This window comes from Tasmannia lanceolata, unplaced genomic scaffold, assembly GCF_043159265.1.
Source record: "Tasmannia lanceolata isolate RefF3 unplaced genomic scaffold, GAP_Taslan_0.1 ptg000002l, whole genome shotgun sequence".
Classification (NCBI taxonomy): Eukaryota; Viridiplantae; Streptophyta; class Magnoliopsida; order Canellales; family Winteraceae; genus Tasmannia; species Tasmannia lanceolata.
The window spans coordinates 8,483,107-8,500,304 of record NW_027518679.1 but is presented as its reverse complement, the minus strand read 5'-3'; positions in this window follow the sequence as shown (position 1 = coordinate 8,500,304).

Here is a 17,198-nt window from a genome sequence, read left to right as displayed (position 1 = left end):
AACCTGCATTAGTCTAAGGGACAACTTGCACTTAGATAGGATCATATAGCATCTTAGATGAAATCCTAGGATAATAAAATCTTCAACTTGAATTAAATAACTTCTCTTAAAACTGTTGAAACAGTCAATCCAGTCTAGATCGGTGTCTTAGTTGAGTTATGCATAAGTAGCTTAGCTTAGGTGCACCGAACTACGTCGACTCTGATCCCAGTGAGGCTTGGGTACGTAGGCAGCTTGGATGTCTGATGGCATACCAACCGCGAGTCGGCTCCACAACAAATTGTGGGGTTTTGTATATTAATTTTCTTGTAAATGCTTAATTAAATCACTTAGGATTTTTCCATGAAATTAGAATTTTAGGAGAACTTTCACTTAGATTGAATTCAAACAAATTAAGAAATCAAGATACACATTTATGATCTACATTGAAATTAGATCATAGGATGCATGTCACATAGTTCACATATTAACAAAGAGTTGAATGAGCCATTTAAAATAAATTTAAAAGAGTTAACTTTTGGAATTGAAGACCGATTATCGGGCAGGAATGGTGCATGCGGTGGATAACTCCCCATACCTTCCATTCTTGTAACCAGGTAACAAGTCTAGATTTCTGGTTAATTATGGGTCCTAGATCCCACATCTAGGTGGCGACTCTGTCACTCTCTTTTGTGTGGAATTCAGATTGCCTTAGTGATCCCAAGTTCACATAAAAGATGAATTAAAATCAATAATAAAAATGCACACGCCAATCGCGTGGGTACGAGAGACCAAGAGAGAGTGTGGCGGCTCGCGCCCCACCCCTCTCGCGGGATCGGGTCCCACACTACACTCCTTTCTTCACACCTCAATGGAAAAGATTTAATAGTCTCAGCTATCCACTTATCTAACAAATCGTTCGCCATGATCAGACCTGACACTCAGATAGAACAAGATGATAGGGGAAGGAAGATAACCTTTAAGTAAATAATAAGAATAAACTTGACAATTAATTATACAGGAAGGATACAATCTGGGACATTGAATTTTTCATCAAAGATGAGAGATAATCAAGAGATCAGACATAGACCACGGCCATAAAATGACAAAAGTATGTCGCCAACCGGATCTAAATCTGGCGATGAATATCATCAACTGTACGATCAAGAGGATCAAAATGATAGACCATGGTCATAAGGACAGCGAACGAGCTATCAGCCAGATCTCAAGACAAAACAGGTAGACAGGTAAGGATCTAATCCTACTGAGCAATGTATACGTAAGATGAATTTATGACACAACAAAAGAGTATATACATAATGACAGGGTAACAAATAAATTGTGACCACGAGAACGATATGTACAGGCCACTAACTTAGTGAAACTGAAAGGATACAAATACAACTGATCAAACCAGGAGTTCTCACTAAAAGTGGGTTCCAAGCTAATCAAGGCTATACATGGGAACCAAGACAAGGTAAACTGACTCCAAAGGATATCAATCATGCTCAACATGTTTTGGATAAAATCCAGCAGCATAACGGCTATACGAGGAGGTCAAGGTCCAGACTAAGTAAACTGACCCTAAAGAGTAGCAGTTATGCTCAAAAGGTGTTGCAAAAAATTCGGCAGCACAATGACTAGACAAGAAAGTCAAAGTAAGGTAAACTCATGGTTTAACTAACTCTAAGAAATAGCGGTCATGCTTAACATGTTCTGCAAAAAATTCGGCAGCATAACGGCTAAACAAGAAAGTCAAGGTAAGGTAAACTCATGGTTTAACTAACTCTAAGAAATAGCGGTCATGCTCAAAATATTCTGGATAAAATCCGGCAGCATGACGTCGCTAGAAAGGATTCCAACAACTCAGCCAAAGGTATATGAATAACGGTGGTAAAATCAGCTCATAATTGGCAGACAAAATATGATTATGAAGGAAAGGTAAATGAAGGGCTAACCATAGGTGAGAACATACAACAAAGGGTCAAATCCTATGGTCAACAGATCAAAGGACAAATCATGGCCAAGATAGTGGCAAGCAAAAGCCACTGACTAGATCTAGATCTAAATAATGATTGGATATAACTGATTGAATTGAACAAGGAACTCTAGCTAAGAGGAGAACCCTAATATATATAATTAGTATATATAGGCATATATACATACACATACATCCTAACCAGGGGCACCAGCCCTAATTCTAATCTAGCTGAGTAAAGGAAGTCTCGACTCAAGACAGACTGGTGAGTGTACTAGGACCGTATTGTAGCCATGTAAAATGAGCTACCCTAGTCTACAAATGGGACAAAGCTCCTAACTCTAGGCTCGACATGTGTAAGTAACACATGTTCGACCCTATATGGATGCAATATACTTATATAAACATGGGTACTTCCTAGTTGGATTTCACTAAGTCAGTAAGTATATACATAATATATAAAACAAAGTAGGGCTCCAGACTCAATCTATCGGGTACTATGCGTATGGACCATACTTAATATGTATAACACAAGTACGCCCCATGTTATACATAGTATGCTTCATTGCTCATCGGCTGCTGTAGACAAAAGTATGCCCAATGTCTACGACTGCAGCACAGGCGCATAGCTTGAAAATAGATCCAGCAATTCTGTCAGGGTAATGACCTCCCAGTCTGGCACGCACTGTATCTACTTTCGTAGAGCCAAGAATAATGAGAAACAATGAAATAAATAAATAATAAACAATATGACAACATATGATGTGCAGTATGTGAATCCCTTATTTTAATTATGCACCAATCTAGTGCCCCTGGATTCTAACGATAGAGTTCCCATTTAAAATAATTTTAACCCAAATTTCCCCAAAGTTAGTAAAAATGGCATTTTTATAGAGTTAGGCAATGTTTCAAGAACTCCCCAGCAGAGTCGCCAGCCTGTGGACCCCGATCCGAGAGAGAGGTGGGGGACGAGCCCCCATCGGCCTCTAGGATCATCCAGGTGTGAAGGAGAGCTCTACCAAGAAACTCTCGAAACAGATGCCACCCTCATAGCATAGCACGAGTGGCGATATAAAAAGAAAGAGATACGTCTTGATCTGGAGCCAAGGCTCGAAACCAAGACATACCCAAAATGAACTCAGAGTCGCCATCCATGGATAGGCCATGGAACCCCAAAATCAAATCCTTTGTGCAATGGATAACTAGAAATATATATGGGCTCGTGCCTGATTACGAATGGAGAAGGTCCAAAGAGTACTCCCAATTCGTCCGAGTGCAAGCACTTGGTCTCTTATGCCATTTATTATTAACCTTGAAGAGTTTCGAACAAAAATCATGTGAAATGGGAACAATCCTCAGGAGTCGTTAACCTAAGCATCTTTTTCCTGAGAATACAAAATAATAACCACATAAAAAATAAATGAAAGAGGTGCCACCTAAACATTGCTAGTTTATGAGTGACATACCTAACTGGTGTCTAAGTTCTGATAGCCAAAAACATGCATGCTACAGTTAAAGGTATAAAGTCTGAACACGAAAGTAAGAAAACATAACAAAATAGGCAACAAAAACAACACAACAAATCCTAAGACTCTAAACGATTTGACCCGAGTCCTTGGATGGTCTGATGTTCATCCAAAGAAGCCTACGTATCCCCGCCTCCACAAGAATCAGAGTCACGTAGTTCTTCGCACCTATTCTAATCTATGATGCCTAAGACACTTAGACCTCTATCCTAGACTCGATCTAAAGACCGGACTAGTTATTAAAGCTTCTCGTGCGTAACTAGGCTGCGTTTCCTAAGGAAAACAGAGGGCAGACTAGTGCATCCGATTCTACTCATCAGTCAGCGATGTGGATCTCTAGCTGACCGAACGGAGGCGTTCCCATAACTCTAGGACAAACCCCTAACTCTAAAACAAGCACACAACAAACAAACAAACAAACAACCTATCAAGGAGAAACCCCTAACTCTAGAACTCTCTATCTAGGCGAAAAACCTAACTCTAGAGGAAGATCTTTTCTAAATCAAAGTTTATGAAATACTTTTGCACTTTTTGAAAGAGTTCGAATGATTTATTTACAAAGTGTGGCTGGACTTGGGATATGGATCTCAAGCTGCACTACGTACCTCGTGGAAGAGGATCAAGCCAATGTAGTTCGAAACGAACTCTCCTAACTACCACAAAAAACTTAACACTTTATATTTTTTTAAGGTTTTTGATGCTTTCAAATATTTTTGATGTTTTAAATTTCTAAAGTTTTTGAGTTTTAAAATATTCCAATGTTTTTGGATCTTTAGATGTTTCAATGATTTTCAAATTTTAAAGCTTTTCCAATGTTTTTGGATTTTTAAAGGTTTTCACCATTTTGGTCAAAGACCTAAGGGAATACACAAATCAACACCCTAGGGTCAACAGGGGAAACCCCTAAACCGGGTAAGCTAGTGTCCTAAGAACATCGGAAACGATCTAAGATCCCAAACAAACAAAGCTCTAATAAGGCTGTGCTAGCCTATAACAAAGAAGAGGGACAAGAACACTAAGGAGAAACTCTTAACTAACAACACTAAAGAAAGGGTGTAAATGAGTCAGAGACTCTCTAATAACGCCACCTAAAGGACGAATGAGTCAAAGACTCTCTAATAAAACCACTAAAGAAGACAAATGAGTCAAAGACTCTCTAATAAGGACGAATGAATCAAAGACTCGCTAATAACCATCTAAATGACAAGTGAGTCAAAGACTCTCGAATAAGGACAAATGAGTCAAAGACTCTCTAATAACATCGTTAAGAAAGACAAATGAGTCAAAGACTCCAATAACACTACCTAAAAGACGAATGAGTCAAAGACTCTCTAATAATATCACTAAAAGGATAAAAGAGTCAAAGACTCTCTAATAATACTACTAAAAGAGGGCTAATGAGACTAAGCAAATCTCCTGTACACAAAGGCGAGCTCCAAGTAACCTCATCATCGCCCTAGCAATGATTAAAGGCAAAGGCAACTAACAGACCAAGTTGGTCTTCAACTAGCAAAGGAACAAGGTGGGATACAACTTGGAGAAGAACCCTATAAATGAGGCAAGGCATGCCTCCTATGGGTGTACTATCTATCAGAATCAAGGTAACCTCGCTGAGGGTAGGCTCTAAATGAGGCTTGTCTCCAAAGGAGCAAGGCCTAATGAGACATATAGTGTCTCCAAGTAGGGGTCTAATTTCTACCGGTGTCTAAAAGACTAGTAAAGTCTACTATACAAAAGAGGAGAGCTCTACTTGGACTGAGCGAGTCCCCTAAGGATGGGCCTGGGCTAGCGCCTTCATCGCCTTTATGCTTAACACCCACCTCCGAGACAACTTTCAAACTATGGTTCTCAAATCTCTCTACTCTCCTCTACAAATAAATTTCTCTTCTTTGATTCCCTTCTCTTATTCTTTTTCCAAATTCTAAACCTTAATGCCCAAGCCCTCCCCTTAACACTTCTCCTTTCTGTAATGCCTTTGGAAAATCATTCTTTACCAGTGACAACTTAATTAAATCGGCAGGTCTCACAAAATTAGAGTCTGCAGAGGTTGCATTCTAGCAAGCTGGCCAACCGAGAACTCATACTACCAATCAAATCAAACTCTAAATGTCCTAGACTAACATAGTCTCTATCAGGACGATTTGGAATCCCATGAACAGGCAAACCCATGAGATGATTCAAATAGATATCATTATTAGAAACTTCAAAATAAAGCATGCCTTCCACACCTGACCAACTTCATTTTTAAGTTTAAGGCTGATGCATGAGCATCCCATTAACGACAGGAGCAATATGCCTAGCACACTCTAAAGCTACAGAAGCTTTGCCTTTCCAAAATGATGAATTACCGAATGCTGCAACAATTCCTAAAAGATCCTATGGAAATAATTGCAAGAAGAAACTGGAATACCATTATCAGAACTTTATCAAAAAGAATACCAATAATGTCTTATTTGGGCATTTACCTGTAATCTCCTTAACTCAACTCAAAGATGCTAGCAATAAATTACTTTAACATTTAAACACCCGCTAAGAAATAACATAACTGATATTAGCTTCAAACAAATGGCCCGAAGTAAATGAATTAAAACAGTACTCATGTCAAAGCATTATATGCACTAAATTACAAATGGATGGGCCCATTTCACAAATATACAGAACATGATCAGAATTAGAAGTGAATGGGATATTGTGTAAAACAGGAAACATGGCTGAATTGTACCAAACAGGGGCTGAAATTATGGCTGGCATATACTATGAAAATCAACGTATACCATGAAAATTAGTAAGGAATCAAACCAGTTAAAAAAAAAAATTGAACCAGTGCATAAACTCGTAACACAGTGGCTAAATGCTTTAAACCTCATGAAACTCATGATTGTGGCGTAATAAGGTCAACAGCCGCGGTTTATGACCATCAAGCTTATCTATTAGCATCCAGAAAATATAGAGGAATGATTACATTTTTCTCCAAAAGGAAGCAATGGGTTGAAATATATAATGTAACATATATAATGTAACATCAGTCATTGCATTATTCAAATATTCCTATTAGGACAATGAACAGGGAACTGCTAAAATCATTAAAGAGGTGAAACTCCACAAGCCAGGCAATATTATCAATATCGCTATGATAAATGTTAAGCCTTTTACAAAGAAGAATGTAAGGTGGCTTGTATGCAGTCACTACAAACGAATGCTGCATTTTCACAACTCTGCTCAACCCCACAAATATGACAACATATAATCCCACTACATGTACCATGCTCATCTCGGCACTTCACAATTTTCCACAAGGGACAAATGAGCCAAACATGTAAACCATACAACAAATGAGGGCTGCTATTGGTAGCATAATCGTTTTCACTATTGATCAAATGAATTATGACTATTGACAGATTCAGAGAATTGGAACCCATGAAGTCGAAGAATACAATTTGATGATATATACAGACTCAAAATCAATCCATATAAGATGAGTGTAAAATTTAGAAACAGAGCCAGTCCAACATTATCCAAACCAAACAATGATAACATCCAGTCAAGGTTCCCAAAACCAAGGAGTTAGATATGCCATACACCCCTAGATAAACATGAGCTATAGCCTAAATTATTTATACTTTTCAGGGGCAGCAGCTTCGTAATTCTGAATTATTCAAGGGAGGTCCATGCAAAGCTAAAAATTCTATTTACACTACCATTTAAACTCAGGGCTTTGACTTAGATATGACTTATATTTCTGAATGCTAAACAAAATGAAAGATCTAAACATAATACATTACAACCTTTACAATCATCAAATAACGGTATCTAGCTTTCAAAATATGCGAATATAAAATTAGAGAAGTGACATTTACACTCCTTTTGACCACCAGGGACACCTAGCACCAATGTATGTCACTCTCAAACCTATTGGATTTTTATAAGGATCGAATCCAGGTTAAGAACAAGCAAATCCTACTAGAAAGGATAGATCTAAGATCTATAAATGGAAAATCGAAAGTTAGGGTTTCTAAAAAATGCAAGCAAGATAGGCCTTGTAACTGACAGAGAAAATAAGAAGAAGATGTGATGATAAGATAACTCAAACCGAGGGTATGAGAGATTAAAGGCGACAAAACAACGATCGGAGCTCCAATGAATGACCAGAGAAGATGAATTTGGCCGGAATTCGATCGGAGATGATCGGAGAAAAATGTATGAACTAGGGTTAGGGTTTTGAGATTTGGGATCTTTGAAAATTTGAAGCATATCTTAAAATCCAAGAAAGAAACGAAGATATCAGAAACAGATCAGACAAGAATAGCTAGCCGGAGGGGTTGGCCGGAGAAAATGAGCTTACCGGTAGGATAATTGCCGGAGAAAAAATAAGTCAAAGATTTCGCCCCTCGTTTCCCTCGTTCTTTCTCAAATTCCTTTATTTCTCAAATTCTCAGATCTAGATCTGAGATTTTGCTTTCCAATTCTCCATTTTTCTCTCCCTCCCTCTCTCTCTCTCTCTCTCTCTCTCTCTCTCTCTCTCTGATTCAGCGAGAAAATGAACAGTGTCCTTTGATTTTTTTGATTTTTTTTTATATATCAAAATAAAAGTGTTGATATTAGCACTCCCACTTGATGAGGCGCGCGGAAAATGATAGGGCGCACCTGCCACTTTTGTCCTATTCGGTCCGGGCGCGTCCATCGCAGGATAATTCACTCCCCTTATCAATTGGACATCCCCTTCAGCAGATAATTCACCCCCCTTTAGGTTCCCACTACGCTCCTTACATTGCTCGTCTTATTTGACAAATCTGGTCGGATTTTGATGAAATTTGGCGGGGGCCTTGGTGAGACCCTAACCTAACTTGTGATGCAATTTGGGGTCCTAGCTTGGTGATTTGACGAGGTTTTGCACAAGCAACGCGAACTTGAGTCCTCTCAAAATGGGGTGTCTACACTACCCCCATACTTAAATCTTGTAGTGTCCTCAATGCATGCAAAAATAGAAATAAAAACAAGGACAATGAAGAGAAAGGTGCACCTGAAATGATCAAGAAAATATGAAATAAAGAGGCTCATGGAGACCCATAACCTCTTCCAAATTCTCATATTATATTTCAATGTTGGCTTTTGATATACGAAGGGCAACTTTTGGATGGCTTCCTTCATCACAGGATTAGCCTTTCTTTGGGGTTCCCTTGAAGGTTTGGAACCCTCAATGAATTTTATGTGGGGTTGCTCAATAGAAGGACTTATTCCTCTGATGTCGGCTATTATCCAATCAATGGCTTCTTTATTTGCTTTTAACAAGTTAAATAACTCTTCATCTTCATTTAAGGTTAGATCCGCAATTAATTCAGAAAAAGTTTGAATTTTAGCTCTAACCCCATATTTTGGATTTGAAGGCAAAGGCTTCAAATCTAACCGTGTGGCCTCTTCAATGGATGGCTTGGGAAGGGATGTAAATAGGGGTTCTTCTTGCTCTATTTGATGGATGCTAAGAGCATCAGAAAAGAAGTCTCCCCCTCCCACGTTTCCCAATTCTTCCAAGCATTCTTGAAAACCTACATCAAAATCGATTTCAAAATTAGTTTTTATATCATCAGGAAATAAATGCAACATATTGATTTCTTCCTGTAATTTCGGTTGCTTACCTAGCCTAAATTTAATAAAATCTACAGACGTGTTGCCAAAAGATAATTTCATTAGACCATTCCTACAATTAATTAAAGCGTTGCTAGTAGCAAGGAAATGCCTACCAAGGATGATAGGAATTTGATCCTTGATATTAGCAATGGGTTCCGTATCTAACACAACAAAATCAACGGGAAACAAGAAATCTCCTACTTTAACTAGCATATCCTCAACCATCCATTTGGGTGTCTTAATTGATCTATCTGCCAATTGGAGAGTGATGGTGGTTGGTTTGAGGTCTCCTAATCTTAGTTGTTTAAATACAGAAAAAGGCAAAAGATTTACACTTGCACCCAAATCCAAAAGAGCATGTTCAATTTTGTTGTTACCAATTGTGCAAGAAATAGTAGGACATCCCGGGTCCTTATACTTAGCCACCATTTGTTGAGACAAAATTGAACTTATGTTTGCAGCAAAGAAAGCCTTGTTGGGCACATTGGTCGTGCGCTTTTGTGTGCACAAATATTTAAGCACTTTAGCATAAGTAGGAACCTGTAAACTCACATCTAATAAAGGAATATTAATTTGCACTTGTTTAAACACATATAAAATTTTATCCATGGCATCCACCTTCTTATTATTAGCAAGTCTCCTTCGAAAAGGAGCCTTGGGCACATATTATTTTTTAGGTGGTGAAACTACTTGCTCTTCACTTACCTTTTCGGGTTCCACAGTGGAACTTGTGTGATGGGACTCTTTACTTACCTCTTCGGATGTATCTTGATGATCTTTAGAGGGTTCGGACCTGACCTCCTCCTTGTGGTAATCTCGTCCACTCCTTCAAGCATATACGGCATTGCAATGGTTGGAGGGATCTTGCGGCGGCGGAATTGGTTGAATGGCATTAAATTGATTTGGCTGTTATTGTGGATTCACATTCACATTCAAGTTCCTTGGATTAGGAACGGGTTGACTTGGCATCTTACCATTTTCCTTCTCATGCAAAGCCGTAGAGAGTTGAGAAATTTGCTTCTCCATGTTATGCTGGCTTGTCATGAAAGTACTCATGAGAAGTTCCATGTTCTTCTCTAAAGAAGCTATGCGGGTTGATTTTCCTTGTTTTTGAAAACCCGGTAGTTGTTGATTTGAAACATTATTTAAAATTGGGTTTTGAAAAGATGGGGATGGTGCTATGGATGATTGAACATAAGTGGGAGGGAAGGTTGGCCTAGTTTGTGCGAATTGGCCTTGACCTTGGAAATTGGATGGCGCACCTTAGTAGTCCCTTGGTTCCAAGAAAAATTGGGATGATTCCTCCATCCCGGATTGTAAGTACTACTATATGGGTTATTTGAAAACAAAGCACTTGCATTTTCAGTAGAATTACCAAACTTTGAAAAATTAGGGCACTCTTCCATAACATGTCAGGAGCTTGGCACCAATTGCACATGGGGACGCTATGATTGATTTGATTCACTTGTGCATGTCCCTTAACAACTATAGCTTCTACCCTTTTGATTAGGCTATCTAATTGGGCCTCCTTGGCCATGGTACCCTCAATAAAGAATCCCTTGCTTGATGTGGCTCTTTCGTTTTCTTGAGTGGATTCCCACTCACGGGTCTTTTCTGCCAAATCAAGCAAATATTTCTAAGCTTCATTCTCACCCGTATAGGATGTGAATCCTATAGGGCACATGGACTCTAAAAGTTGTTTGGTTTGAAAATCAATGCCCTCATATATGATTTGGCACAAGTGCCACGTATCTAATCCATGGTGGGGGCATTCTTGGAGTAGATCTTTGAATCTCTCCATAAACTTTGAAAACGACTCATGGGGTTTTTGCCTAAATTGAAGAATATCATTTCTTAATTTATTAGTTTTATGCGAAGGGAAATTTTTTTAAGAAACACAACTGTAAACTGATCCCATGTGGTGATGAAGTTTGTGGGCAAACCGTATAGTCACTTTTTAGTTCCCTCTTTGAGTGTGAAGGTGACGAACCTCAATTTAACCGCATCATCCGAAAGTTGTTGCAGTTTAATTAAAGCACATACCTCTTCAAACTCTCTTAAAAATAAGTAGGCATCCTCAGAAGTAAGCCTGTGAAAGTGAGGAAGCATAGTGATAAATTGCGATTTTAACTCAAGATTATTTTCCTGAGCAGCTGACAATCGAATACAAGAAGGTTGTGCTGCTCGGGCATGATAGAAACGATCGTAAGGGTTTTAGGAACTTCCTCTTCCACCATGGCAATTGGAATTGGTTGAATGTCCGTCCCTAATTCTGATTGAATTACTCTCTCGAAACGGTTGACGGAGTTGCGCACCCAACCTACACTCATATACAGAAAATAGCCAAGTTAGAAAAGGAATAACCAAAAACCAAAGTAAAGAAACAAGTAATTGAAACTAAAAGAAAAATAAAAATCACTTCGAATAATATAAGAATTAAAGTAACCGCACTCGTCCCCGGCAACGGCCCCAAAAACTTGATTGTCTTATTAAATAATCGCAAGTGCATGGATCGTGTAAATACGGGTCAAACTCAGGGAAGAGACTTGTGATTTCTACCCCTATACTATTCAAAAAATAAGCTTACTATATATTATTGCCTGGCATGTACTCAGGATTTTCGTGGACAAAAACCTTGGAGCCAACAATATATCGTAAATTTATTAACTAAATAGATATGGGTCGAAAACAATGTAAAAAGGATTACCAATTTAACTCTTATATTTAGGCAAAGTCTACAAAAATTCTAATGATCTCTTTTAACTACTTATCTAATCTAATTAGAAAACCAAAACCTAAAGGCTTAAGTGAATTTGAAAATTGCAAAAAGTAATTGAGAATGGTGTAAAAATACTTAATTCAATATAAAAGATTACTTAAGGTTACAATCCACCATGGGTTTCAGATTAGATTATTAATCAAACCAATTTTTGTACTGAATCGCATAATTGATAGTTATGTCTCTGAGAGATAAGATCAAAGGATGTTATTTCCCATGTATAATCTATCAACTATAGTATCCAATTTTATTGAATATATAAGTATTTATAGTGTTTATCGGCAATTCCTCATACGAAAGGGAAAAACTAATGGCATGAGTGATTGGGATCCAACAATTACAAATCCTTATATATGTTATTTTTTACTCCATTGAATTTAATCAAACACCTTTCTCCTTCCCCATGGTTTCATCTAAACCCTAAGTAGGTTGGGTTTAGTTACACATAGAGAATGGGAAAGAAGCAAAAATAAAGAAGATAGAGAAGAGAATTGCTGCTAAAGAACTTAGAAAGGAAAAGAAACAAAAAGAACTCTTCTTTAATTGAAATTGAAAACAAAAATACATCACATTGAAATTGAAATAAAAGACAAAAATAAGAAAATTTATTCTTTTTCTCCTTCAATGGTTGAATCCTTGTCCTCCTTCAAGCCTTGATCTCACCTTGGATTGATTCTTAGATGATTATATCAAAGAGAGAAAGAGATTTCTCTCGTCGATACAAGTCCAACGGATTCGACCACACGTGAATCGGAGCTAAAACGAAGAAGTTATGGTCTGTTGAAGTTTTTGAAAAAAAAAAAACTGTTAAGACGCGATGAGACGAGACTAAAAATTCAAGAAGATGGGAGAGACTTCAAGAGAGATTGATATATAGATTTTGGGTGAGAAGGGTTGCTAAATTAAGGGATTGAAAAAGATGTAAGGTAGAGATTAAAAAGCTAATCTTAGGAAACAAATGAAAGGACAAGATGAAGGCTTGAATGGGCTTTCTATATCTCTTCTAAAAAACACATGGGTTACTTTCCTTCTTTTTTTTTCTTTCCAAAGTTGTGTCTAAAACCATCCAGTTATTTTGTCAAGCAACTTTCTAAATGGTAGAAAAATAATGGAAAGTTTCCAAGTTAAGGAATATGTGCATGAAATGACCAAATTGTCCATATCTTTCGAATGAATTGCAACCATGCTATATACTTCCTTTGTAATGCACATAAACAACTAATAATTCCCTTCTCCCCTCTTGATCATTTCAATCTCAACCGTTGGAATTAAGATCATTTCTCCTCTCTTGTTTTTCATCATCCATCCTTGAAATTTTATCTTTCAAAGCAAAGTAAGGGGTGTGGCATTCTCAATTTTATCCCACTAAAGCATCATGCCAATTCGGCCAACTAAGGCATCTTGGAACTTTGGATTTTCATGGCAATTGGTCATTTCTTCACTATTTTCATATGTTAAGCTCCATTTCCTTCACAATTCCAATAAAAATCCTGAAACAACAAAAACAACAAAAATATCTTAGTAGCACTGCTTAAAACATAAAATATGCATGCATCCTACCACTACCATTCACACATAAATGTGTTCATCAGCAAACAATCCAATCAAATAAAGAAAGCACACTAACATGATCCTATGCAAGGAACAATGCCAACTAACAGACTCAAATCCTAAAATGCTAACAACGAACCCTAAAACTCCAAATATTTTTGCCCGAATCTTGGACAGGCTTACATCCATTCAAGCCGCCTGCGTATCCCAACATCTACAGGAATCAAGGCGACGTAGTTCTTGCGCGCCTATTCTAAACTATGATGCCTAACACATCTAGGACCGCTATCCTAGACTCGATCAACTAGACTCGACTAGTTTTTAAAGCCTCTTGTGCAATTACTTAAGTTTAAGTGAATTGCAGATTTTAGGACACCCTATACGTCCTAACTAAATGCAAGTTTTTAGCCCTAAACTAATGCAGTGGTTCGTATATCTTATGTGCAACTAGGCTGTGTGTCCTAAGGAAAATAATGGGATCATTAGCGCATCCTACTCTAGTCATTAGTCGGCGATGTGGATCGCCAACTGACCAGACAGAGGCGTCAAACTCCTAGCTAGGTCAGATTCCTAACTCTAACACAACCACAAAACACCCAAAACACTCAACATATCTATGACAAAATCCTAACTCTAGAGAAAAATCTTTTTGAAAACAAGTTTATTAAGAAGCTTCAAAAGCTTTTTTTGTTTCTAAAAGGTTTACATGACTTATTTTTTAAGGTTTGACTGGACTTGGGATGAGGATCCCAAGCTACCTACGTACCTCGTGGAATATGATTAAGCCAACGTAGTTTGGAAATAAACTTTCCTAGTACTCTCCTAAAAACTTTAACTTTTCAAATATTTTTGGAATTTAAAATGTTTCAGATGTTTTAGTATTTTAAAATGTTTTAATGTTTTTTAGTTTTCAAGAGTTTCTAATATTTTTTAATTTAAAATATCTAAGTGTTTTTAGATTTTTAAACTGATTTCTCCCTTTTGGTCAAAGGAACGTACAAAACAACAAACTAGGGCCAAATCCCTAGGGCTAAAAGGAAAACCCCAAACAAGTAAACTAATGTCCCAAAGTAAATGAAAATGATCCCTAACCAAGTGAACTATTGTCCCAAAACCATTAGAAATGACAAGATCCCAAATAGGTAAGCTCTAATAAGACTGAGCTAGTCTCTAACAAGGAGGAGGGACAATAACACTAAAAGACAAACTGCTATCTAGAAGGTAAACTCTTAAACAAGTAACAGTAAAGATGGGTGCAAATAGGTCAAAGAATGTCTAACAACACTATAAGGGGGTGCAAATAAGTCAAAATATGACTAACTCTATAAAGGGCGCAAATATGACAAGACATGTCTCTTGGAAGAAGAGAAACTAGGGCGAATGAGACAATGCGTGTCTCCTATAAAAGGGAAGCAACTACTACTAATGAGACAGTGTATGTCTCCTAAAGAGGGCTCCAAGTATCCCTATCATTGCCCTTGTAATGATAAACAAAGGATTAGGCAACTAACAGACCAAGTTGGTCTCCAACTAGTAAGGGGTACAAGTTGGGGTACAACTTAGAGAGGGTTTTATAAATGAGGCCAAACATACCTCCCATGAGTAACTTTCTAATGTAACTGAGCTTGCCTCCTAACATCTTTTAGTTAATCATTTCCATATCTTTCATTTCAGTTTTGAATTTTCACTTGCATGCATTTAACATTTTTGCATCACAAAGCATGAAATTCAAGGCATCCAAACATAGCAAGACTCAAAATAATTAACTTAAGCATAAGTGAAAGCCTATAACTTGTATAATATCATAAACTAAACTCAAAACATTCAAAGCATTTTATCTCATCCATCACAAACAGGCTAAGCATAAATTAAGCATCAAAAGTATGCATTTACATTCTACATGGAAGGTGAACATTTGTATTGAAAATCACACTATCCAAATGGCAAAACTATCAAACATGATATACTCAAAAGTTGTAGGGGACACATCAGGGAACATTTGAATAGTTATGTACTTCATCCAGTTCTAGCCGGAAGTGGCAGGAAAATGGCCATCTTTGGGCTGATTTCATATTTCATTTATGCAGTTTTGTTTTGAGAAGTTCCAATTTTGTTTTAAACACCAGAGAAACTAAAACACATTTTTAGGAAAAGTATTCAACACCAAAGGTTCAGAAAATTTATTTAGAAAAACTTTTCGAGTTGATAACTCCGGCTGAATTTGACCGGAAGTGGCCAGAAAACGGCCATCTCCTGTGAAGCCGCAAGCGAGAAATATGGTGTTTTTGGTTGAAATCTTAAAAATATCATAACTTTTTCATTCCTTGGCCAAATTAGGGCCATAATATGTCAAATTGAAAGTCTTGGAGTACTCCACAACTTTTACGTGTATCAGTTTTGCAAATTCTAACTAAAATTTAGCAAAAAAGTACAAATACAAATCTAGACAGCATGTATTTCAACATTTTCAACATCTTACAAGAGCATTTTACATCAAAACCCTAGATCTATCATTGATTTCACAGATATTCACATCACACTCATATTAACACATATTTTTGAATTCCAAAGACTAACATATCAAATCTAAATATTTTCACAAAAATCATCCAAGAATTCACCATTTTAACCCAAATTTTCAGCTGAAATCTTAAAATTGGCATAACTTCTTTGTTTCTTGGCCAATTTTGGGCCATAATATGCCAAATCGAAGATCTCAGAATTCTCTACGATCCTTTGTGAGAGAGTTTACTCAGATCTAGTAAAACATTGATGAAATTGGCAAAAATGTGTTGGAGAGCATGTAATTTCGCCATTTTTGCATCAAAATTCAACTAAAACTCAAAATCCGTGAAGAATTATCTTAGATCTTGTTATTAAACATGATTTTAAACATATTTTGATGAATTTAGCCCTAACAAGATTTAAACATTTTCATACATATGTAGCTTAGATTTGTCATTTTTAGGCCAATTTTGAAGATAAAACTTAAAATAAACTCAAAATTTACCAACCATGTGTGAGAAACTTCAAATTTTAGCATTTCTTGTACTCTTCTCTTGGATCTCTCCTTGAAAGCTTCTTCTCCTCCTCCTTTCTCTCTCTAGATCTCCTTTCTTTCTCTAAAACTCTTTCTCACTCTTGAATTCTCTCTCTCTAGAAAGCTCTCTCTCTCTAGAATCTTCTCTCTCTAGAAAGCTCTCTTTCTTAAGCACAAATCCTAAATCTAGGAGAGAGATCCCCAAATGAGGACCCTTGATCTCTTATTTATAGAAAAATGTGCGAATTTTTTATCCCCAAGTTTATAGGACAGCCCCTTTTCAAAACATTTGCTTTGGTTTTGGTTACAAAAGGGTGGCCATTTGGAAAATGTTTAATGAAAAATTAACTAAAAGAAACTTTTCACCTCTTAAGTTACTTAGACAACCCCCTATTCATGTATATGTTGTATTTTAACTAAATGATGGGTATTTTCAAATAAAACTTTTTATGGGCGACTTTACAGGGAAAATCCATCCCTCTTTCCGCTCTAGTGTAAAAACTGACTGTCTTACATGATATTTCGCTCCCCTTTTGCACTGTAATTTTAACTCGGCTTGTCTTATTAGGCATTTTGTAAGGGGATGCCACAAATGTTATTGGGGTTCGGTCAAAATGGTTGTCTACAATATATAGAGGCGAGGTTTCTGAGGTATCGCATAGGCTGAGCAACCCACTCAAATACACCATCTCCCATGTTGTTTGACTCATACAACCCATT